Source organism: Melospiza georgiana, chromosome 16 (genome assembly GCF_028018845.1).
Source record: "Melospiza georgiana isolate bMelGeo1 chromosome 16, bMelGeo1.pri, whole genome shotgun sequence".
In the NCBI taxonomy this organism is placed as follows: Eukaryota; Metazoa; Chordata; class Aves; order Passeriformes; family Passerellidae; genus Melospiza; species Melospiza georgiana.
The window spans coordinates 3,294,914-3,320,201 of NC_080445.1; the positions used below are offsets into that span (position 1 = coordinate 3,294,914).

General features: G+C 46.8%; 1 protein-coding gene across 3 annotated transcripts in view; it reads left to right on the forward strand.

Moving 5' to 3' along the window:
* Positions 1-25,288, forward strand: part of RNF216 (ring finger protein 216) — a 76,007-nt gene that overhangs the window by 30,980 nt on the left and 19,739 nt on the right. The window lies entirely within an intron of this gene.

Sequence of the window (25,288 nt, forward strand, 5' to 3'; positions counted from 1 at the left end):
TCTTGGAGGGATCCCTGCATGGAGGCAGCGCTCAAATTCCTCATCTCTAAGGATGCACATTCCTCCTCCCAGCACTACAGAGCAACCCAAAACTGGCAACTGTGGTAGAACAAGGAAAGGCACATGTTGCTGGCTGAGTTGTGCAGCACTGGGAGGTGAGGGTGCACTTCTGCATGGTGGGGGAAGTGCTGTTTTCCCCCAGAAAAGGAAGTCCATCCTCTGTGCTCAGCCCTCCTCCCAAGACCCCACACTGCTGAAGACAAGGCTTTTGTTCCCAGCTGCTGCCGGCCCTGGCGCCGTGTTGTGGGAGAGGGAGATGGTTTCCCTTCTTTGCAGTCTCAGCACAAAGCACTGCAGGGCTTTCAGCCAGCAAGAGATGGGAAGCTGAAAGCTGCTGTTGCCATGGAAATAATGCATGCACGGAGCAGCAGAGAGCTTGAAACCCCCAGCACTCCTTTCAGAGCCAGGCCACATTGCAGGGACTTGCATTTCCAAGAGTTTTCCTTAAAACTCCTTTTCACAGCATGGAATTTTTATTGCTTTATGGTACCCAGTTGTCTGGGTCAGTGCTGAGATGATGGCATGTGGCTGCATGGTGTGGGATGGCATTGTCCTTGGCTTGGGCAGCTGCCATTCCTGTGCATCCACAGTGGGTTTGGGGACTGCCTTGAGCATTGATGTGCCTATCTCAGATGGATAAAATTTCTGCTCTTTCATCTTCAGCTTAGGCTCTCTGGCCACCAGCAATCCTCATGTTGTTTTAATTAGCAGCACTGAGGCTTTGTGTTTTAGGGCATGCCTTATTAAGCCGTTCCGTGTCTCGGGATTGATTTGGAGGTGCTGCCTAGGAACAGATGCACCCAGCTGCTTTTAGCCTTCATTTTCTGCTGGAAGTGGGGCAGGTCTCAACTTGCGCTGAGCTGTGCCTGAGCACAGCCACTCTTAGCTGGGCACCACCAGCACCCGTAATGAGTGTTGAGTCGTGCTGTGGGGTTTGCATGGCTCTGAGAGAAGGGGTCTTGCTGAAATAAATTACTGCTTGATCAACAAGACCTAAATTTGCAGAGGGAGGTGAGGGGGATCCTGTGACACTGTGATCTCTGTACCTGGTACAGCAAGGCACATGCAGCTGCTTGTGGTTCAGAGGTGGGTAACACTGCTTAGGAGTGTTTTATGGAGTGCAGGGGGAACTGTTTGTGTAATCCAGCACCCAGCAGCAGGGGATGTGTTCAGGATGACACAGCTGTCCAAGGATGTCATCCAACACATACCACAGGGCCCATTACTTCTGTGCTAAAGGCTGGGCCATGCTGCCCAGAGCTGCCCTGCCCGACTCCAGATGTGCTGTGGATTTAGGCTTAAACTGTATCAGGATTTGTAGCTGGCAGGGTGCGTGTGCAGCATGGAAAAAAAGATTGTCCTGGTTGGAGAAATTGAGCTTGTCCAGAATGCCTCAGAGTAGGATATACATATGGAGAATTACTTAATTCTCCTTGTTTTGCAACATGTTTTCCCAGCTGTTGAAGTCTGCTGTCTCATTCAGCTTCCTGACAGCAGCACAAACATTTTGAAAGTCCCGTGGCCCCATCTCATTCTCTGTTCAGACATTCTTATTGCTATTATCCGTATGTTTTTCCTTGAGCCTGTTTCTTTGGATTTGATTGGTACTTGGAGCTTAGTCCCACAGCTTTAGTACAGAGCAGAGCTGAAGGTGGCATTTGCTGTGGCACACCCCTCTCTAATTTATTCTTGGTGGCAATGACCTCAAGTCCCAGCTCCTGTTTAAATTCCCATCCTCCTGTGTCTCCTAAGAAAATTTGTTGGGATAAGGAAGAGAAGGAAGTGTGGTGAGGATGACCTTGTGACAGAATGGTTTGGATTGAAAGAACCCTTAAAGACCATTCATTTTCACTCCCCCCACCATGGGCAGGGACACTTTCCACTCGACCAGATTGCTTAGGGCTCTGTCTTGGCCTTGAACGCTTCCAGGGATAGGGCTTGGGAATGGAGCACTCATGCCTGTGTCTGCTTGGATCTGGAGACCTGTCTCCCACGTGTCCATGTCAGCAGAATTCTCTAAGCCATCTCCTCATGGCTCTGCATCCCTGACACCTCCTGCTCTGGATCTCTCCGCTGCGCCCTTTTTAAACTCGCAGCGCGCATGGGAACTCTCTGGGTGCTCTCAGTGCCAAAACCACAACAAATGGCGAGTTTCCGTCTGTCAGCTCGGCTCAGCCCGGCTCAGGCTCTCCACGGCTGGGCAGGCGATTTTCATTTTTCTTCCATAAAAGGACATTGAGGCTCGGCTGCAGCCGCGGGGCCGGGGCTGAGCCGCGGGCAGGGCGAGCGCGATGCTGTCGGAGCCTCCTTCCCTATCTCCACACAGGGATGGGCCCGAGGGAGGGAGGGAGGGACCAAGGTCCAAGGTGGGGTTGAGGTGATTGTAGGCAGCAGATAACACCCCAGTAGGTTTTATTGCCAGGTTCTAATGGGAGGTAGATAACAGGAGAGAGTTTGTGGTAAAGCAAACCTTAAAAGTACAGTCCCGTGGAGGGCGGGCACGTGCGCTGAGCCATGTGGGCTGTGCCATCGAGGTGGGGAGAGTCAGAATTGCCTGGGGAGTGCTGAGAGTTGGGTGATCTTCTCATCCCCAGTTTTATGCTGGGCAAGCTGCTTATCCTGGGAGGAAACTGCAAGGGGAACGAGGAAAGGCAAAATGCTGGGGGTACTGTCTTACACCTTAATTTTTGCTGTGTGCTTGGAATGGGCAGGAGCAGTTGCAAGAATTGAGTTGTAAGCAGTAAGTTGGTCCTAAATTCCCCTTTCCAGAGAAGGAGGCACAATGATCAGCCCAAATCACTGCTTGCCAACTTGTCACCCTTTGAGACACACTGTAGAAGCTTTGAGAATACCCCACCTGGAAAGAGGGTAGGAGTGGGCTGGGTTGATTGCTGTAGTGGGGTGGAGAGGCTCCATCAGTGGGAGCTCAGGTGCTGCTGCTGCTTTAACAAGGTCAAGTCTATTTATGCAGTGGTATGTGGAAATGCCTCACTTGATAAATGAGTCTGACATGAGGAGAGGGTGAGGCCCAGCCTGGAAATGGACCTGAGGAAAGAGGTCAGTTTAAATGGGGTATCTCTCTTGCAGAGAAAAAAAAACCTGCTGAAAGCAGGAACTCGGACTAGTCCTTTTAAAAATGGACTGTGTAAGTCAGTGCAATTTTGAGCAACAAAGCTTACTCCTTGTAAAAATAGCTTGCTTTCTGCCTTGTACAGCAATATCCAGTCAGTGAAAAGGCTGTTCACTGAGCAGTGAGTGCCTCTGTGTCAGGCCCATATGAGGTAGCAGTGCTGCCTTCCATTCATAGTTTTGTCCTTTGCTGGGGAAAGGTTCAGAAGTAATAAACTGAGTACAGCTTCATGTGGAGATGGAAATTTAAGCTTCAGCATCTTGTTTAGCCTTTTGTCCCTGGGCACAGGGAGCCTGCAACTGTTTTGGCAAAGGGAACACTGAGAGAGGCAGCACCTGTGGTGGTCAGTTCTGATTTATGATGACTGTCTTTGGAGATAGGTGATGGATTCCATGAGGAATTGGATAAGAACACCCTGAGTGGGTTGGGAAGGACTGTTGGCTCCCTTGAATGTGGAGAGTTGGTGGAGTGGCCTCATAGCCAAACTCCTGGGGCTGGAAGGACCCTGAAAGCTGTAGTTGTGCTGAGGCTGAGATGAGCTGGCAGCTTTGCCATTTCCTCCTCAGTCCCTTTGAAAATGAAAGGGACAAGAGGGTTTTCTTCTGTCTCATGCAGACAAGAGTGGGAGTAATGTAACATAGTCACCCTAACAACAGGGAGGAACCCTAAATCTCTGTATGGACCAAAGTGCTCAGATTCCTTCACTTGTTTGATTTTTTTAAACAGTGAAGCAACTTTGCTCAGTCACTTGTGTGTCCCCACAGCAGGGTAGCAGTGCCACCGAGTGTTCTGGGACTGCTGTGAGCTCTGTGCAGGTCCTTTCACAGCAGTTTGAGGTTAAAACCCTGCCTGGTGTATTTCAGAATGTTGGATCAGGGTTATCATTTTGCTGTTGCAGTGGAAATGGATGTTGGAGGGGATGGAAAAAGGCTGTTCCCAAGGCAAATTAAAAACATTGTTCTGACCTTACTCAAGAAGCTGTATCTTCCTTCTCTTTCCTCCCCCTCACATTCCTGTCGTAGTAATCACTGATCTCTAACCTCAGCTTCATCTGCCACAGCTAACCACTTAAAAAATGCACTTAAAAAAACCCCATACACCTCATTTTGCTGTACCTTAGTGCTTCCAGGACAGAGTCATCTTTGAAGGGGCGTGAGTCAGCAGCAGAGGTTTGGAATAGCATCGAGGCAGGGCTGAGGACTCCTTGGGATGGCCTAACCTGGTGCAGGGAGTGTGGGGAGGTGTTTTGCTTCTCCTTTCTGTTTGCACATAAACAGATTTCAGCAGATGACACAGTCATCAGACTTCCTGAGCTAACACAAGGCTGCTGCAGATGATGGCCATTCTGGAGGCTGTCAGTGGAGTTTGTTTCCTAATTTGGTCACAGTGTGTTCAGGGCTGGCCTGCTTTCCTTTTTTCTTTTTTCTCTTTTTTTTTTTTTTTTTTTTTAAACACCCATCCTTTTCTCTCATTGTTGTGGAGGGGAAGCTGTTTGTATCTGAGAACCTCCAGCTTCTCTCACTTCCTCTCCACAGAGGAAGTGATACTTGAAAGGCCCAAACCACCATGCAGTTCTGATCTTTCCTTTTTTGTTCCCCTTCCTTTGCCATTCTTCTATGAGTTAATCTCAATGCTGGGTGTTTATGCTTTCTGGGTAGTCATTCAAGCCCTTTGTGCTGGAGGACTTTGGAGTAGTTTAAGTGTCAGAATGAGCTGTGCTGCAGTTAAATTATAATATTGATTAGATTGATTTATTTGAAATCTATATTTCAAGAGGGAGTGACATGTGTGATTTCAGTAGTGGAAAGAAGAGCACATGTGTTGCTTTGTACATCATCCCTCACAAGAGGCCTGGTACCATGTAGGAAGCTGTAAGTGCCAACCAGGAGAAAAGACCTTTCAGAGTGAGTTCAGTTGTCTTACAGATCTTCCTGTAGAAGATCCCTGCTTTTCAGTGTTGGAGCAGAGTCAGCCCCAACCCAGCCACCTTCCTGGCATGCAGAGACACTTCAGCCCTTCCACTCTTCATGTGAGTTCTCATTCAGCAATAGGAACAGCCAAGGAATCATCACCAAACCTGTAGGCTCCTTTATTGCTTTGGTTCTATGCTGGGCATTGCAGGAAAAGGAGAACATAAAAGGTGAAAACCAGGTTCCAGCTGATGCAGTGAGGATGCAGCTCCAGCAGCTTTATTCAGTGCCATGGGGAGGATTGTGTGCCTTGGGGGGGTGAAGCTGTTGCTCTCTAGGGAGCTGCTGTCAGTCAGAGGAGCTTCCCAAGCCTTGGAAGCCTGGGGAAATGCTGGGTTACCTGTTCAAACCCAGCTCTATTTTGGGTTCGCAGGACATGTCATCAACAGCTCCAGCAGAGCCTGGGGTTAAGGTGTGGCCAGAGCAGATGGATTAGTGGCATTAAAGGTTTGGCTGTAGATGGGCAGGTACAGGCTGGTCTCAACAGAAATTCTCTGCAGAGAGGAAACTTCAGTGTGTGTCATTTGTGAGATCCCAGGTTAGCACTGACCTCTGAAACATGAGTAACGGGGAAATGGGAACACTGGGTGGTGAGGCAGCAGGTCTGGAGGGGCAAAGGGAAGGTGAAGCACAAGTTTACTTCTAATTTAGTAAAAATCATCTCTGTGTGTCATTCCTATTTGCATATTATCCTCTAATTAGCCATGACTGACTCACCCACCACTTCCACCTGAAAGGAATGATGTGTTTTGAAGTGTATGGTTTATAATCTCTGTAGGCCAGCAATTCTCCTCCACTTCTCCTCTCCCCTTCCAATGTCCCCCAAAATGCATTCTCTTATTGCTTTTAACCTTCAAGCCTCTTTTCTTCTGCTCTCTCTGTTACTACTCTTGCATTATTAATGGACTGTAGCAACTCAGCCAGAACACTGACATTACTAATTACTACTTGTACCAGAGGAATGGGGAACAAGATAGAAACTGGGTCAGGAAATGTTGTCATCATAAAATGATAGCATCAGAACTGGAGAGCAGGACTGTGTGTATGGGCAGGTTTGCATTGGAAATGCCTCCTTCACCCTGGAGCACACCTGGGCACACTTACCATGCACATCCTCTTTGCTTATTTGCTGTGGGCAGTTGGGAGAAGCATCTCATGCACAGAGAAGGGTTAATGGACCTGTAATTTCCAGCAGCAGAGAATTGGAGTGATGGGTTGTGTTCTGCCTGGCAGCACTTCAAGCATCACAAAACTCACATGTGCCTCGTTGCTGTAGCAGGAAGCCCCTTCCCCTGCTGGTGTCAAAGGCTGAGGAAGCAAAGTGGCTGCGTTTATTTTTGCATTCAGTGAGAGCCTGTCATGCTTGGTGTGTTCAGATTGTCCTTGGTAGCACCAAGGGCATCCCACAGCAGCAAACAGCTCACTCTGCTCCATGTGAGAGAATACAGCTGCTATTAAACCAGAACATTGTTTTAGGGATGCAGCAATTAACCTGTGAATATTGGGCATGAGGAATTGCTTGCTTCTGGTTAATGGAGCTGTGTCTCTTCACTCAATTGGGCAAAGCATCCTCTTGGGAATCTGGCATCCCTTGGAGGCCTGGTGTGAACAGTTGTCTGTTGTGTTAGCTTTCCCCTTGAGAGGGGGGCACGTGTGAAGATGGCAGTGTCATTGAGTGTAAAATGTGTCGACTCTCATGGTAAGTGACAGTCAGAGAAGGTCATCTCTAAACACACAGCATCGTCTTTGAACAGTCACAACAGCTAAAATGCATTGGTCAGCAGTAAACTACAAACCCAGCAGTGATCAGAGTGTGCTGGCAAATGACAAGTCCCTCTCCCAAAAACATGCTTACAAAGAAAATGGACAAACTGAAGGCTGCTCCCTCCCAGAGGCATAACTTGGGTTGCTAGTTTTGAGAGCACATCTCTGGGTGACATGTCTGGCTTGAGGTGGCAGATTCCCCAGAAGTGTCTTGGAGACAGCAAAGGGACCGTGTGCGTCTTCCCTCTGTGTGCTGCTGGTCCCAGAATGTGACTGCCTGCCCGTGCATCAGGTGGGGGCCCTGCTCTGCATGGGTGTGGGGAAGCACCAAAGCAATCAGGGCTGGGTCCCTGCCAGGCATCTCCACGAGCTCCAGTCTGCTGCACTGACATTCCCAGGGAGGCAGGAGGCCAGCGCAGGAGCAGCGTGACTCCTCCCAAGTCAGATGCTAACTCACACAAAGCCAACTCGATATTTAGGCTGGGCAGACTTGACAATATCCCCTTTCAAAGATTATCCCTTAAACTGTCCTCGTCACACACCGCCTTTGGCGCCTGCCTGAGCCTTTTGTAAGGATGAGCAGTATTTAAAAGAGAGGCTGCCTGCTCTAATCTCTGCTCTGTGGGCTGTAAAACCCATCCTGCTGTAGCTCGCCAACTTTATTTCTCTTACTGATGGTAATAAGTGTAGGGCTCTTAAATCCTGGCTCATGTTTTATCCCTGGTGTTGGTGGGGCTCTGTTATCTTGAAGCAAGCCCAGAGCAGAGCTTTGCTGGTGCATTTGAGGGAGAGCAGACATTCCCACGAAGTGGGAGCTGGTGATAGGCAGTAATTTCTACTGTATTTAATAAAGCCATTGAGAAGCTAGGGAGGTCTAGAGTTTGCAATCCCAGTGTACTCTTTTTTTAAAAAAAGGCAAGTACTGATTTGCCACTGAAATTGAGCATTGTCAGTGAGGCAAGTACTCTGTCCAAAATTTCATGTGCACGTATTTAATTAAAAGGCAAGAGGGTTAATGAAGCTTTGAGTGCATAAGGCCTCATTCCCTGAATTTAATTTTCTTTAATTGCTCCAGAGATTGAAATTCCCAGCTGTGGTTGTCCCCTAACATGTGAATTAAGGAACCGGAAAGGGACAATTTGATTTGTCTCATTCAGTGCCAACTTCTTCCCCTTTGACTGAATTTTCATCTTTTTGGTTGAAAGGGGACTAGTAAAAATCCTCAAGTCAGTGTTTCAGCTTTGTGGTAGAATTGGCAAAGCTGTGACCTGCTGATACTTTGGACACTGAGGCTGAGCTGAAAAACAGGGAGTGTTTGTGCAGATTGTGTTACTCTTCCATTATGTACTGCAGATCACGAGCAAATACAGTTTTTATTCTTTTCCCTCCCCGATACCTGTCATCTCATTCAGGATTGGTGGGGTTAAGTCAACAGAATTGGATGGCACAGCCCCAGTCAAACCAGCCTTTGTTAGTGGGCAGTGTCAAAATTTAAAAATTTTACAAGGGTGGTTGGGGGTTTGTTGCTTGTTTATAGGGGTATTGGAATAGTGGTCTAAGCCTTCTGTGAGTGTCAGGGTCTCTTTGTGTGAGTTCATAGTCCAAGCTCTGTTCAAGGGCAAGGCAAAAATCTAAAGTGCAGCAGATTCATGGACTGTTGAGATAATCAGTGATGGGAAAAATCTGTTCCTGACTTCATTATAACAAAGGCTGATGTCTCTTGCTGAATGCCCTGTATGTTGTGTGCTAGGCCTCTATTGTGGCAGTTGCTGTTGGATATTCCAAGGCTGCTGTACATTTTTGTGTCCTAATGGGCTTGTTAGCAGCTATAGCCTTGACTGGGTGGTTAATAGTAAAGGATGCTTCTAGCAGCAGCAGAGGACATCAGGGGTTAATTTAATGCACACCTAACACTGGAACAACAGCAGCAGCAAGTGTTTGGGGTTTGCCTTTTGGAGGTCTTAGCTGTCAGAAATCCTTGAGAAAATATGTAGTAACATCCCCCTTGGTCTGGTGGAGACTTGCCCTGAGCCTGCAGCACGTAGCAGTGATAGATAAGCACCCCCTGCCTGAACAGGTATTTCAGAGCTGTTGGGCTCTCCCAGGTGGCTGCAGCAAAGCTGTGTGTTTGTGGTGGTTTCTGCAGTGCTTTTTGGGGGTTGTTTTGGATGAAATGTGCTTTGCTTTCAGGAAGATATCCTGTCCCTCCCTCATGCTGTGGGACAAACCACCCTGCCCTGGTCATGGAGCTGGAAGGATGCGAGGCTGGCCCTGGAGGTGCACATTTGATTGAGATGGACCATTAACCATCCCTATCCATGGAGTCTCTACCTCAGTCTGTAAAACCATTTGGATTTTAAAAATTTAATCATATCCTGACATTCTTTCACCCATCCTTATTTCCAGTCAGCCTGCTCATCTTCAGCTAGGGTCAGCACGAATTCCCCTCGCAGAATCGCACTTCTGCCCTGGAGGAATCCACCACCTTTGCTGCTACCCAGCACCTCTCCCATACCTGTGCCCTGATGGTGTGAGTGCCCTCTGCCCTGCTGAATAAGGAATGGCCAGGTTGTGCCTGTGCCCTGATGGTGTGAGTGCCCTCTGCCCTGCTGAGTGAGGAATGGCCAGGTTGGAGTGCTGGGGTTGGAATCTCCAGGGCCGGCCCCGTGCGCGGCCGCTCCTCCCGCCGTGTGCTGGGGCAGCAAAGGTGATGCTTTAAGTGGTCTCCGTGCTGCTAGCAGGGTAAACAGAGCAGATGTTTCCTGAGCCAGGGGAGCATTAATGGAATGCCTGGGCCCTGGCTGATGTAAAACATGGCAGCGAGTTTTGGGGATGAGGTCAGCGGCGCTGAAAGCCGATGGGAGTTTAATGTCGAGGCTGCCTCTGCGAGCCCAGGGGTCAACTGAGAGAGCTGTGGCTAATGGAAAGGCAAGTACACTTGTCATAAATCAGTGCCAAAATGCTGAACAGGCATTGCTGTTGTTGGATGCCACAGCCAGGGGTGGTTCTGTAACCACCCATGAGCTCTTGTTCCTCACTGGGTGTCCTTAGTGTCTGTGTTTGATTTTAGAAGGGACAGAGAGGCTAAAAATGGAAGGTTTGGGGAAAGCTTTACCTCTATGCCTCACCTGCTTCACTCTGTTCATGGAATCCTGTGGCTGCTGCATCCCATCCACATGGGGAATGCCAGGAGGGCAGCCAGGATATTGTTGGGATACCATTTTAAACAAGTTGTCCTCGTGGTCAGAGATGGATCGTGTTTCTGCTGTGAGGTTGCTAGGAAGTCCTGAGGCATCAGGAGGCAAAGCAGGCTTGGCACTGCTTAGAGATCATGTGGTTTTTTTAAAAACAAACGAGTCTTGTAAAAAGTAAAGAGCAGCATTTTCCAAGACAATGAGAAATCAGTTTGCTCTCTGACCAAGCAGCGCGTTTCCCGTGAGGCTGGATGCTGTAATGTGCCATTTGCCAACAAGATAAGATGGCTGTATTTGTTCAGTGATTTATCCCCTGTGAAGCCAATCTGAAAGAATGCTTTATTGCTCTATTTATTTTTTCAAAGGAAGCTTCTTTGACCTCATTTTTTTGTGTAGGGAGCATGCATGCCTTTAAGCTAAATCTCGAAGCCTGGTCAAAATTGGGGTCTGTCTTTAGGGCTGCAGCTTGAAACACAACATCCGTGATGCCATTCAGAAGCCAAGAGGTGAGCAGCTCTCCCTCAGGCTTTTTCTGATTGAAAACCTCATACACACCAACAAAGCCAGTCTGCAGCTTAAAGGGTTTGGGTTTTTTCCTTTCTGGGTCCTCCTTTAAGGGCAGAGGTTGAAACAAAACAGATGCTCTTGGTGGATGCTCTTAGAGGCAGTTGCTGTATGAGGATTTGGCTCCTGACACGTGAGGGGAGGATGCTCCCTCACATTTGTGAGCGGATGTCAGGCTTAATAAAAATCCCCAATCTGAAAGGGCCAGGTGATCCCCCTGAGTGAGAGGTATCAGTGCTGTTACTGCATTGCCTCCATCCCTTCATTTGTTTGTGCAATTATCCATGTAACTAAAACCTGAAAGTGCCTCCTTGCAGCACGTTGTCCCCAAAGAAGGGAAAGGATTGCAGCTATTGGAGTGGCCTGTGGAGAGAGGGATGGATTGTCCAGGTAGCTGGAAGCTGTGCCAGGTTGGGTGTTTGCTGGTAGCCTGCTACTATATTTAGTTTTTCTTGGCCTCCTGGAATGAGGGCATTGAACCTTTCTAGATATGGAGATAGGCACAGCACCAGGCAGCCCTGAGCATGGCTTGCCAACTTCTGGGCTTTGTTGTTTAGACCCTTGGTCTTCACTGTTCTGTGTCTGGGGTAGAGGACAATGAGATGAGGTTGTGTGAGCAAGAGTTGGTTTTGTAGCTGTTCTGTCTGCAGCTAACAACTGGGGTGTTCTTTAAGAAAAGCTTCTCTTTTAAAGAGTTTTGTTGTCCTGAAGCTTTAACCCTTTGTGCTTCAGGTGTGCAGAGTGAAGAACAGGTGCTTTGCAGGAGTAATTAGTTGCCTTTTCCAGTTTTGTACCACAAACTAGTATGCGGATACCTTCAGACACAAATTTCTTATACTCTTATAAGATCCTTTGAATAATTTTAACCTACCTACCCATGTAGTTTAATAAAACTTTTTTTTTTTTCTTCTTGGAACTTTAGTCTGGTTGCAGCTGTTGTACAAGCTATAGGTTTCTGGATTTGTCAGAAAACCATGACTTCAGACCACTGGGATTTCGGTGGGTGGGTGAAAGTGCTAACAGATTAATGAGTCTCACTTAGCATCTCCATCTGCCAGACTAAACTGTGTTCTGCACAGGAGACTTAACACAGCTGGTTTGAGCTGGTCTGAAAGCAAAGCATCCTTTACCTAGTCCAGGCTCACCCCTGATATAACAAATCAAGCACTGCAGTGTCCTGGGTATATTTGCCCAGAGAAGTTGTGGATTCTCCACCCCTACAAATCCAGGCTGGACAGGGCTTGGAGCAGCCTGGGACAGTGGAAGGTGTCCCTGCCCAGGTGTCCCTGCCCATGCAGGGGTGGAACAAGAGGAGCTTGAAGGTCCTTTCCAACCCAAACCATTCTCTGATGTATCTCCGTTCCTTTTTCTGATCCAAGCACTGTGGTGAATTCAAGGAGTGCAAATGAGTAAAAACAATGGAAAATGCAGAGAATCGCCTGAGGACCAGGTAGAATTCCTGGTTCCTCACCAAACACGTGGATCAGCTCCCTTTTCTGACACTTGAACTCTCAGGTATTGCTGTGACATTTGCAATGACTTTCCCTGTGCCTTACCTCCATAAGGAGATAAATTAAAACCCTTGGTATAAATGAGATCTCTCCATCCCAGCTAGGGTGGCTCATCCAGGGGGAGATGCTTGGGAAGGGCTGTGTGTGCAGCAGTGCTCTCTCACTGCACTTGGCTCCAATCTCTGTCGCTGCAGGGGCAGCCTCAAGGTCCAGCTGTGAGCAGGAATGAGATGCCCTGATGAGGCAAGAGCTGCTGTGCATTAGCTGTAACTGTTGGTTTTTCTGTTCCCTCCTGTGAGCTCTGAAAGTTAAATGGGAATGAAGGAGCTGCTGAATAAGAGACATGTTATCCCTCGCCTGCATCTGTTTATAGGTGGCAAGTTGCCATGGCTGAGACACTGATCAATTGTTGCTCTGAAATCTGGGGTTATTCTTCAGCTTTCTTTCCTAGAGAAATGGGATCTCTGCCATCTTCAGTGCCCAGGAAGTATCTGCAGAAGTGAGTGTTGGTATTAGTGTGGGTGCTGTGTGTGCCTGCACATACACACTCTGCTGCTGTTCCTGGACACCCATTCTCTCATTTTTCCCTTGCCTGTGAGACTGGATAAACAGCCCAGAGGCCCTGGGGAGCTCCAGGGTGTGGGGGAAAGGCTGGCCTGGCTGATTTGGTTATGTAAAGCTAAAAGGCATTTACTCAGTGCATTGGGTGGACTGTTCTTGTGTGTAATGAGTTGTGCAACTGTACAGCCATAGCAGAGCAGCCTGAGCTCCTCTGACAGTCCTCTGACTTGTCTCCCACATGGAATCATTACAGCTGCTTGTCAGGAATATGCAAAATCCCCGTGATCTGCTGGCATGTGTTACTCCAGATTGCTTGCTGCTCAGAGTGCCTTTCTTTGCAGTATCAGTGAACCTTCTTGCTGCTCCCTGTGGGTTTGATGACATGCTAGCCCAAAAATTTGGACTGGATCATTTTTCTGAAGTACCTCATCACTATGGAAAAGTGAAAGCAAGCAGTGCCAATTACCAGGAAAGCTGTTGCAGTCCTTGGGCTTACATGTTGGGCATATGGAGTCAGATCAGATTTTCTTTACATTATGACATCAGTGACACGAAGAGTTTTGTTCTGGTTCTTAGTCAGGAATGACAGGAAGGTAGAAGACCCTTAGAAGAAGTTTAAAATTATTCTCTGCAGTCTAGAAATCTGCCTTACAGACAGTAAGATGTTAAAGCTAAGTCTCTGAGGAGAAATGTTGAGATCACTTGATGAGTCTGTCAGGGTACACCTCCAGAGATGTGTGTAACATTTTAAATGTAACAGATAATGAGAAGATAGTATTAAAAGTGAGTACTAAATGTCTAAAAGGCAGAGCTGGCTGAAAACCCGTGCTTTGAGTCATCTTGGAGCTTTTGGATCAAGATGGAGATCCTGACTGAGAAGGGAGAAGGGGAAGACTTTAGACTTAGTTGTAACTGGAATAAAAGGAATAGATGCTTTTATAGCACACCCAATTTAAAGGTCACTTTTGGCTCATTCTGAGTTGAAATCTATTGCTGTAACATCATTAGTCTGCAGCCCCACCATTTCCAGCTGTGATCCAGCAAGATTGGCAAGGCTGAGCCAGCCTAGGTGTGAACACGTGGCTGACTGAGGGCCATGGAGCTGAGGGACTGCAGGGAATGGGAGCCTGGATTCAGTAGGTAACACCTCTGGGAATCCTGGGGTGTGTTAATTAGTGCTGCCAGGAGAGAGACAACCTCAGAACACGTGTGATTCAAAGAGAAATTCAAAGAAGAATTTAGAGAGAGCTGTTAGATAAAGTGCAGACTGTCCCTGGCCCGTGGGGAGCAGTGTGAGGAGCAGCATTCCTGCCCTGTCCATAAGGAGCTTCCTCCTTGCCCTCCAAACAGCACAGGTCTAGATGGGCTTCTACTGACCCCACACTGGGTCATGCTAATTATGCTCGTGAAGGAACTAAGCAGCGTTTTAATATTCAGGATTAAGAGGTCTGTGTGAAAAGGGCTGTTGGTCATCATTGCATCCAAAATTCTGCTTTTGAACTCTGCAAAACAGCCTTTGTTTTTGTGTGGTGCTTTGTTAAATGGCTGTTCTTGTGTGTGTGCACTGAGAGAAAGGTTCTGCTGTAAATTAGGGCTCCTGGATTTTTCCTGCTAGACCAATGGATGTGGATGTGTGGGGAGGTCCTGCTCTGGGCTTTTCTCTGCTCATTTCTGTTTGTGATTCTCCACTCAGCACTGAATACAGATGTTTATGCATATATTTAGAAAAGGCTGGTCTGGAAATAAACTTCTCTTTGCAGCACTCCACCTCCCTCAGCTTCATATTTTAAGACTCTTTGTTCTCTCATAGTAATTTTCCAAGTGGATTAGTGCAGGTCACCAAGGCATCCACATCAGTGAAATACAGCAAGATGTTGCTGTCATCTCCTGAAACACTCCAGCACTCACCCCATTGCTTATCAACCCACACTCCAGTAATCCTAATAGCTATGTCAGAGCAAGATTAACAGAAAATCCAGGCAAATATTTATGGTTCCCTTCAAGGTATGTATTAATCAGAGAATGTGGAGCAGATGCTTTATGAGGAAAGCTTGGAAACCTTGTTCACGTGGGCTGAGGAGGGATTCTGCCAGGCTGGGTAAGCTGCTGCCAACTTGGGGAAGAGGCATGGGGCAGACAATGCAGGAAAGGATGCAAGATTCCTTGGTGGAATGGGGAGAGAAGCAGCTACAAATGAAAAAGGGAGGATAAGGAGCTGTGTTTGTTCTCCTCTGTGCTATAGCAGCGTTGTGTGGCAGCTCAGCAGTGAGAGAAAGCACAACATAAAGACAAAGAAGAGGAGGAGCAGGTTGAGAAGAAAGAAGCAGAAGAACCACGCAGCAGGGGGGAAGCAGCACTGGTTGGGAGGTGGCAGATTTTAACCATGGTGAAACTTGGATCCCTTTTGTCTATGGGGCTGTGCAGGTTCCTGGAGTTCATGGAGTGATACGAGAGGGCTGGTGAGATGCAGCTGCCTCCTGCAGTGTACAGCCAATTCCAGGAGGATTGGGTGCCTGACTCCAGTCTTGTAAGGGTGAGGATACTTCCCCATTTTAAAACATCTCATAAAAATATCTAAGCTAATACTTTAACACAGGCGTGTCAGTGCTGACCAGAACTATAGGAAAATCTGGTGAGGAGCTGCACTTAAGCTAAAGTCAGGCAGAGATCAGTCTCTGAAGGAAGAACTGGATAAAAAAGAGATCTATTCCTGGCTGTATCTCTAAGCTCTAGGAGATGTCTGTACTGTCCTTAGTGTGCCATAATCAAAGACTGCTTTGTGCCTGGGAAGGGTGGTCACTAATGCTTATAAATATGGCTTCCTCTTTTCCAGAGGGGGAAGAAAAAAAGCAGGATTCCTTGTAGTTTGTGTGAGTTTAGGGGGTGTTTTGTTCTGGCTCAGCTGCAGAGCTGTGACACCAGAGGGAGTAGGTGAGCCTCGAATAGCTGCTTTCAACAAAAACCAGCAGCAAATAATCACAGCCTTTGCAAGAGGTAAATTAAAACCATCTCCAGCCTGGAAAACATGCACAGCTCAGCATCTTTTCTCCATAAATATTTCCCTGCTGTTGAATCTCAGTAACCCCTTCAGAGCCCAGCAGCTGTGCTCTTCCCAGCTTGAGGTGAGCCCCCTCCTCTCCATGTGCTGTGGCTGCTGGGCAGGGATTTTGGAGCTGAGCTCTGTGGCTCTGTCAGAACTTACTGGCTTGGAGAAGTGAGGAAAGTGTTAGTCTGAAACCAGTCTGGCCTTCCTGTATGGTGTTAGTCAGCCTGACATCCCCATGGAGCAGATGTTAGCACTGGAGCACTGAATTTGATTTTTTCCTTACGCGTTTCTGTTGCTGAAGCAGCATTTTAGCTGTGGAGGAGATTGGTCTCAGTGTCTTCTGTCCCACTTTGAATGTGGGGCTTGTCCAGTCTTTGTGTACTTAGCAGGACCACTGAAGGAGCTGGAAATGGGGGATTTTAAAAAACATTTGTGTGCTCAAAGCCAGAAGTTGTTCTTTCCACCCTGTCTTGATGGCATTGCAACCTTGTCCTTACAGACACTGCGAGCTGTTTGTGGAATTGTGCTCTGAGGAGCTGAAAGTGAGCTGCCATAAGGGGGCTCCAGAGCCCTGTTCTTGGCTGTGTTCCTTTGTGGAGTGATCTTCCCCTTTTTCTTTATCAGTATGTCCAAGCTGCCTCAGCAAAGCCCTCTTACACCTGCTCTAAATATTCTTTTCTATTGCACTGCTCAGACAGGCTATGAACCTGGGTCTCTTCATTTTAACCAGCAAAACAAAAATGTTTCTACTACAGAAATGCCTTTAGCAAAGCTTATTTCTTTGAATAGAGGAAATTTGACTTGGGAACCCTCTTTCCCTTCTTGTGGTGCAACCACAGCCCCATAGCAGGAGCTGTGTCAGTCCAGCCACGGTGAGAGGTTCATCTGTATGCAGGGTGCTGCCTGCCAGGCTGGTAATGAGCACAATGAGCCTGGGGATGGGCTCTGGGCAGGGGAGGGAGTCCTGTTGCCATGACAATACAAATTGCTATGGATGACTCTTCAGATAAAAGCATCACGTTTTTAAAGGAGAAAAAAAAAATAGTGTGAAACAATAGCAGGAAGGGAAAAAATCGTGTTAAATAATAGCAGAAAGATATGGTGTGAGTTGTAGCTTTGAGATGCAGCTTGGCAGAAGAAGATGGGGCTGTGGATACTAATTCTGGAAATGTTCTTCCCCTCAGGGTGTGCAGGAGCATTAAGAAAATGAGGCAGGAGCCAGGCCTCCTATGAATGAATAAGCATCTAGCAAGTTTTCCTTGCAAATATTTGGATGTGCAGTAACGAGTTGCAGTGAGAGCTGAGTGCTGCCTGCACCATGGGAGACTCTGGGGCTGTCAGTGATGGCCTGGTTGCCATGAGGGTCCAGCTGGAATGGCTGGGCATCTGCAGATGGACAGCTGTCCCTATTTCTGTGTGCCTCAAGCAGATTCCTCTGTGTTACCACTCTGGAGCAACGTCAGTGTGCCTTGGAGGCCAAAGGCAGTGAGGATGTGTTCACAGGAATGACAGAGAAGTCCAGTAGACAAGTCCTGCTCTAGGGGCTTTTTAGGAATCTTCCTGCTGATCCTGTTTAGGTGGAACATTTCTAATCCTGCTGTGAATCCTTGTTACAGACAGGCTTTGTTTTTAGTCATGGCCATGTAAGATCTGTTTCTACTTTGAACTGGCACCTTTTTAACACAGGCTCCAAAGATCACAGTAAAATGGGCTTTTTTAAACTGTCACTCTCTCAAAGCTGTTCACAAGGTGAAACTAAACTTAGCCAGCTGCCTGTAATTCAGGATGTGTTATGATTCCACTGGTGTCACAGCCAGTTGTGTTGAGCACAAATAGACATTCCAAGGAAGGATGGGATAATTAGAAGCAATCCAGTGATTCTTGTGACTGTATAAAAATAACTGGACTTTTTTAAGGATGAGTTATTTTTAGGAGCCTCGTGTCAAAAAGGGCTTGTGGGGTTTTGCCTTCAAGAACAGTAAAGTCAGATGTTACCAGTCAGATGTTATACCTGCTTAGGGCTTTTTTTTATTATTATTTCTTTTTTTTTTTTTTCCTCTGAGTAAGATCTCTGCTGAGGGTCTTGCTTTATAAAATAAATTGGCACTGGAAGTTGTTGGGATAAGTAACACAGGCCACTGATTTGCTAGCAAAGAAACATCAGCCTCAGGTTTAGCAGTGGCCCAACAGTAGGCAGTGAAGACCAGATTTAATAAGACACTTTTAAACAATTCACCCAAAGAAAGCTTGCAGCCTGGAGCTGGCTGAGGCCTTGCTGACCTGAATTTATTTTGGTGATTTATTGTGACTTGGGGAGGGGGAACATTCTCCTGTCCTGTAATGAGACTGCTGTAGGCCAGGGTGTTTTTCAGGCTACTCCTGAAAAGCTGCTCTTCCAAGGGAGAGGTTCTAGGTTAGTGGTCAGAAACCAAGAAGTGAAGTTTTTGTGCTTTGTGTTATAATATATCCTCTTTGTGCTCCTGAGAAGTCAAGCAATAGTGTTTGTGTATTAAAAAAGGGGAGAGGCTTGGGGGGTCTTTCTCTGGCTGCTGGGCAGCATTAACCTGGCACACCAAACCCTTTCACAAAGATACTGGGTTGTAGAAAAAGGTTCAGTTTGTGTACCTGAATATGGATAAATGAAATTGAAAATAAATATTGGAATATGCTCTATTAGTGGGACTTCCTGGAGATCAGTGAGAGACTTTGCCCAGAGTGAAGCTGTTTGTTCTAAGGTCTGGTGTGGGACAGAGCAGTATTTTATTCTGTGTAAAGGGGAAGAGGACATCTTGTGTTGCTTGCTTCCTTTCTTACTGGAACTCTTTATGTTTGAGAGGTTGGTGCTGGGGGTGGGGGAGGCACAATTCATACATGTGGGCACCTCTGTAAGCAAGAGACTTGGAGCCACTGCAGCTACAAAGCAGAGATTCCTTGGCTTACCCTAAAATTATGAAGCTCCAACTCTGAAATAAAAAAACTCTCCCAAAAATACCCTGCAATAAGAGATGTTTTGGGTTTATAAGATGCCCTGTGAGCATCACACTGACTTTTCTCCCCATGCACCATTGTGCTGTTAAGACCCGACAAACAAGCTCAGGTTAACTTTTACTTCTGGGCTCATAATCAGTTTTGTGGTTTCCACCCAATACTGCTGCATTGTTTCAGGTGATTCTGAAAGTGAAACAAAAATGAAATTGTCCTGTCAGCTTTTCTTGTAGATATATCTGAAATACAAGGTTCAGTGGGCTGCCGGTGAATGATTTTCAGTGCAGGGGCATCTCACCTTCATCTGTGTGTTAAGGGAGTTTAAGTGGGGCTGTGGTTAGTGGTATAAATGTAAAAGAGTGCTTTTTCATTTTAAAAAAAGCAAAGTTAATGTTTGTGAATGAAATAACTTCTGATTCCCCTTATTTTTGGATTGAGCACGCCCATAGTTGAGAGGCTAGGAATTCAGAATAATATCTGATGGAAGAAACATAGAGGTTTGTTAGGCAAACATAAACGTGCCACAACTAAAAGGCCAAAAGCATTCTTGATGTAAATGGAATTTTCAGCTTGTTAATTCCAGCGGATCCATCAGTGGGATTGCATGGAAAGGAGCACGTTTGGTCACCAAGGGAAAGGCTGCATCTGCAGTGCCCTGGGGAGCCTGGGGCAGAACTCCCTAATCTAGCCTGCTTGCTGCTGCTTTTTTTCTTTCCCTTCCCCTTTGTCTTCCTTCAGAATGAGACATCTGTGCTGCTGCTCTGTGTGGTGCTGGTGCCCACGTGCATCCCTGGCGGAAATGGGAGAAAAGCCCTTTAATCCTTATAAGGGGCCACGCGGTGGCCTCTGCTGCTTCCGCAGTTTTTAGGAAGTCACTCAGGTTCCTCTTGGTTGACTCCCCTCTGCAGAAATGTGATAGATGGGTCTTTTCCTTTTATGGCCAATAACCCTGGTTTCCCTTTGCAATAAAATCCTGGGTCAGAAGTGGAAGCGAGAAGTCGGGCAGGAGGAAGGGGCTGGTCTTACCAGAGCCCGGTGGGTGGGGATGGAATTTGCAACATAGTAAATTTCTAGACTAAAATAAACCAAGTTACAACATCGACCCTGAGGTGATGGGTTTGTTTGTTTGAAGGATGCCATAGATTTTCAGTCTTATTGCTTAAGACAGCAATTAGGAGTTGTGACTCTCCTTAATTTCATGGGGAGAGGTTGATCTGGTCCAAACCCACGATGGTTTTCATGTCTGATTGAGTTTAGATAATTTTGATTGAGTCTAGATAAGCACAGGAGAACAATACACACTTCTTCTCTACAATCTCCTTTACACCGAGTGAAATGTCTTGGGCTTCTTATGGATGTCTCAGAATAGTTTTCTTCCTGAACCCTGAAAAGCCATTTTCTACCCCAGTTAATGTCTGTGCCTGATGTTTGGCACTGGTGTCACTCATTAGCTGAGAACAGGTAATGTCCCTCTGGGTGGTAATTGCTGCTGGCTTGGACAGCCAAAAGCCAGCTTTGTCAGCCAATAATATCTTTTACAAATCATCCCTGGCTACAAATGGTTTGATGAATTTGAACCTTAAAAGTATTTTTCTAATAAAGTCAATCTCCTGTTACTTTCTAAAAGTGCTTCATATCCTGTTTCACGAGGTTAATGCAAATGGCTCATTTGGCACTGGGTTAAACTGCTGCTTTTTTAAGTGGTACAGCTCATGTTTCTTCCATGCAGAACCTATTGGCTGACACTTTATTTTTGGTTCTTATGTGGCACTTGAGCTCTGAAATGAGGATGAAAAAAAGACAGTAGCTAGTTAGGAGAGTCTCTCATGATGCTCCTGGGATTGGTGTCCGATTGCAGGGGTACTGTTGGGACTTCTCTCTTGGAGAAAGGTGTTTCCATTCCTTGGTGGGTGACAGTGGGGTTTGCTGCCATGGAAAACCTCTTCCCCAGGGTCACTGACTGGTCAGCAGGAGCTAAACACTTCCCCACGTGCTGGGGAACCACTTTGGAAGTGGTTTGCAGTAGCATCCGCATATTCTTCAACTCTGTTTTAATGGCGGTGTGTTTGTGATTGTGCTTTTTCCTTTTTTCCTTCCTCTCCTTGTCTTCACAATAGACATCCTGGGAAAATGAGAACAGGATCTGGAAGTTGCTCTGGGGCTGGGGAAATGGCTGAGACCTGTCTGTGTGTAAATACCTCACTTGTGCTGCCAAAATGGTTGATTTAATCTGTGGGTATCCCACCCTCTGCGTTCTTGTGTGTGGCTCGTACCCCTGCGAGGGTGTTGGACTTAATCCTTTCAGAGGAACTGCATGTACAGCATAGTTCAATAATCCACCCTCTGGATAATGTAACCCCACAACACCAGTTTTGATCCTTACTTACATCCAGCCATGCCAAAGCTCTCTGCACTTGCAGTTCTTGTGTTTTTTCCTTCTCTATGGGTGTAGGAGGAGGGAGATGGTTTGTGTGTGGTAAAGGTGACCAGTGAACCTCCATCCTGCACCAGGAGCATCATTCCTCTGTGGGTGTTAGGATGGCTTTCCTTCTCCTGAACCAGCCAGGATTTTCCCCTTGAAACCAAATTATCATCAGCAGTACAACATGAAATATTCCAGTTTGTTTTGCTGTTGCAGTTGGGTCATGGCAGGAATTACTGCTGCTGCTTGGGAATGAGCTGGGTCTCAAGTGGATCCCTGGAGATGGGGTGAATTGTGCTTTTTGGGGGGGGCTTGAGGGTTTTTCTGCTTTTACAGAGAACAGGCTTGCAACATCTCTGGTTTGTAGACAAGCCATGCCATGCAAATGACTGAACAGTGTGCTTAATTAAACTCGTGTGCTCATGCAGGGCAAGAGGGGAACCGGTCTTTCCGATGGGTGTTTGTCAGCGTGGCAGAAAGGGAACTCTTCACTTGGGATTTCACAACCCCAGTGTTGCAGGGTGCTGTTCCATTGTGTAGGGCTGTGTCCCACACAGCTCTGGGACCCCACAAACCTTGCAGGGGTTCCAGTTGTTGTTCCTGGCCCCTTTTTCCCCTCTCTCATGTGGCTGTGCGGAACTCAGCTTGTCTTGCTGCATTAGCAGCTGCCGTGGAGAGCTGCTGCAGGTGCAGAGGCTCCCTTTGGAGTTGCTAACTCAGCTTAGCTTCAATGTCTGCACATCTGAGGTGCTTTTCCTTTTACTCCAAAGCATTTCCAAGCCCTGCGTTTTTTTCCGTGACTAATAAAAAGGTGAATTGAAAGGGATTATATGACTTAGCTGAAAATTAAATTACAGGTTAAACAATTTTTCTTCTTAGAAGACAGAATGTGTCCTGAATTACCCTCGTTTGGCAGGACATTGCAGCCCTGCTCCATTAACCTGCCCGTCCCCCCATGGGAGTTAAGGAGGCTTGATCGGCTTTGGTCGAGATTAGGCTGGTCTGGGGGTCAGCAGCCACTGGGCTCCATGGCCTCAGGTGCCTCTGTCCTCTCTGCCCTGCTCCTTGTGGGGCTGCTGGGTCCTTCCCAGTGTCCCTGTGCTCCCTGCAGCCTTGGAAAGGCACATTGCATCGTGCAGGGCCAAATAACCTTAGCAGAACTTTAAAAAACACCCACAAATTGTGGGTTTGAGGGTTTTTTCACCACTTCTGCAGCAAGCAGAAACCCAGGCTCAGCTGGTGGGTGCTTTAAGTACAGGAGGGAATGGGAACATCACCCAGGGGCTCTGGAAGAGGAATCAGTAAGTTGCCAGCACATCTATTTCCCTGATTAGTATTCTGCTCTGTTTTATACTTGTCTGCTTGATATATTTTGTTATTGTTATCCATATACCTATACAAAATAATAGAATTTATGTTGCAGGAGGAAATCCAGTGCATTTCTGCACTGCAGCTCAGGTGTGAATTCTTTCACCACATGGCACTTCTCAGTCATTTTGGGTTTTTTAGCAGTTCCAGCAGGGCCGTGGGTTCTGGTTTCTCCACTGCCTTTTTTAAACCCAGAGAATGAGCTGCAGGTGACTCAGTGTCACAGTGGTGAAGGTGCAAGTTGAGGTTAGCGGTTCACAGGGCGATTTTCATACCTCTGTGGTAAATATTGTTGCTATAAATATTGCAGTTAGAGAGCTGGCTGCCCTGTGGTTCAGTTCAGGGGTGCAAATGTGCCCTGTCTGCACAGTGCTCCTGTGGGGAGCAGCAGGTAAGAAGTAACTGAAGCACACAGGCATTAAAGCAGTAAATCCTCTGAATTTCTGAGTTTTCAGTAAGGCCAGTTATCCCTTTGCTTTCTATTTTGTCATTCCCCAACATTCTTTTTGTTTATTTTTTTTGTTTAGTCTGGCCTGTTTAAAGCTAGGAACCATCTTACTTTGGGGGTTTCCTCCTCTCATTTGGGTTTCATTTCCCAGACAACACAAGCCTGTGGTTGCCCATTTTCTGAGGGTGGATTTGTACCCAGAGCAAAGCTGTTTACCAGCATCAGTTCACCTTCCCCCATCCCTGGCTGGTGGTGTGATGGTCTGGAGTGTGAACGTCTATTGTAGGTAGAGATTGCAGTTAAAAATGTTCTAAATTGAAAACAAGGTGTGTTAATGCTGCTAAATTACCATCAAAATTGCTATATTGCAGAGACTCCTTAAAAAGGGGTGTAGGTGTGTTACATAAACCTGGGTCTCCGTGCAATTTTTGATGGAGGAGAGGACATCTCTAACAGAGTTTCTCTTGCTGATCTTTTTGTGTTATAATAAAAAATATATATTTGGATATATATAAAATATATCTGGGGAGAGAAAACCAAGGGGAAAAAGGGTCTGGAGGAGGCTGTGTCCAGGTTCTGCCACCCAAAGGGTAGGGGTTTGTGTCTGAGGCCTGTGGTGGGGGAATTAATTTCTTTATCATGTGGTGGTGTAAGAGGGAAGTTTCAAAATTAACTCCAGTAATTGTTCCTCCTCTCAGTCTCACAATGCATTGTTAGCAGGTATCTCTGTAAATAAGATATCTTCCTTTTGTCAGCCTTTGCCTTCTTGGCATCCTTGGGTGCAGCCCCTGGCACGACCTTCCGGAATTGTCCGCTAAAAATCAAGTTGCTTGTCTTGAACTGTAAATCTGTGCCTCTCCCAGGGTCTCCATTGTTTCCACCAGCTCCACAGTCAGATTTCATCACTTGGTGTTGCAGCTATTAGAGAGCTGCATCCCTTTTTCTGTGAGATTGTGCAGAGGATTACATGGATAACCTGCTGGATTGAGTGCAGGAATTCACTGGGGGAGGGCAGGAGGGGCAGCTGCCGAGCCTTTGAACTCCTCTGCTGGTATTTAATTATTTACCTTGGCTGGGAAGGCAGGAGCTGTTATCTGCAATCAGTCCAGCAGATCTCAAAGCTGTGCTTGACAGCTACAGATGTGTTTCCAGTAGCTTGTGCTGAGTTTCTCTCAACTTTTTTCCCTGGGAAGGAGCGATATGACCTCAGGTACAGTGATTTAGCCAACACAGTTGGTGTGAGGTCCCAGGATGTATTTGACCTGCCTTTCTAAAGTGGCCAAGCAGTGTTCTCCTCTGCCTGCACTGCAGGTGGACTCAGGTTGGTGGGTGACCACCTCTGGGTATGTCACAGTCCACCCTGTACCCAGAATTCTCCATGTGCTGATATCTGGAGAGGGACTCTGTGTGATACCAACTTGCTCAGGGCTGGGAACTAGCTTTTGAAAAAAATAAACCACATCATTTTGGTGAGGAGAGCTTATCCTTGTGAGAAACACTTGTTCCTCAGCTCAGGGGAAGGCATCCTGGTGTGATGGATGTGTGATGCAAATACTCCAGTGCTCTCTTCTGCAGCCAACCTGCTGCCTGCACCTTTTGATGTGTTTCTCAGAGCCCTGGAGCTTGAGAGAAAGTAGCTTTGAAACAGTCCTACTTCTTTATAAACATTCCAGAGAATGAAAAAAAAATAGTTTTGTTCAAGTTCAAATTAAATATGACCTTTCTCCATGAAACAGCTGTTTCTTGTACTCAAGTTACCCTGAGTGTGAGATCAAGGAGCAATTTCTTGTGCTGGTGCTGTTTCCACCTCTGGCCAGCCACAGGGTCAGTGATGCTGAGCAGCACTTCTTGTGTGAAGCTGCAGATATTTTTGCTTCATCGCTCTCTAAACCACTTCACCCACACCAGCAGCTGTTCTGGCCTTTTAAAGTCAAACTCTGAGGAGGGAAAAGCTTATTTTGGTTTAGTCTGTGTGTTTCAGAAACTTCTGATTTACAGATATGGGATTGGCCTACTGACTTAGGCAAGAGGTGGGAGTTACCACACATTTCTGGTTCTGGGATTCTGACACAGACACCCCAAACTTTCATGGGAACTAGCCTGGAAGGAAAAGGGCATTGAGTATCTCCAGTGTCTTAGAGATGGGGTGGGACCAAAAATAGGCTCAATTTAACAAGAACAGGCAAAACAGAAGATATTGGTTTGGGTCATGATTTGTTGTAATGAGATTTAATATATGGCTGTATAAAAGCTTTAACCACCCTT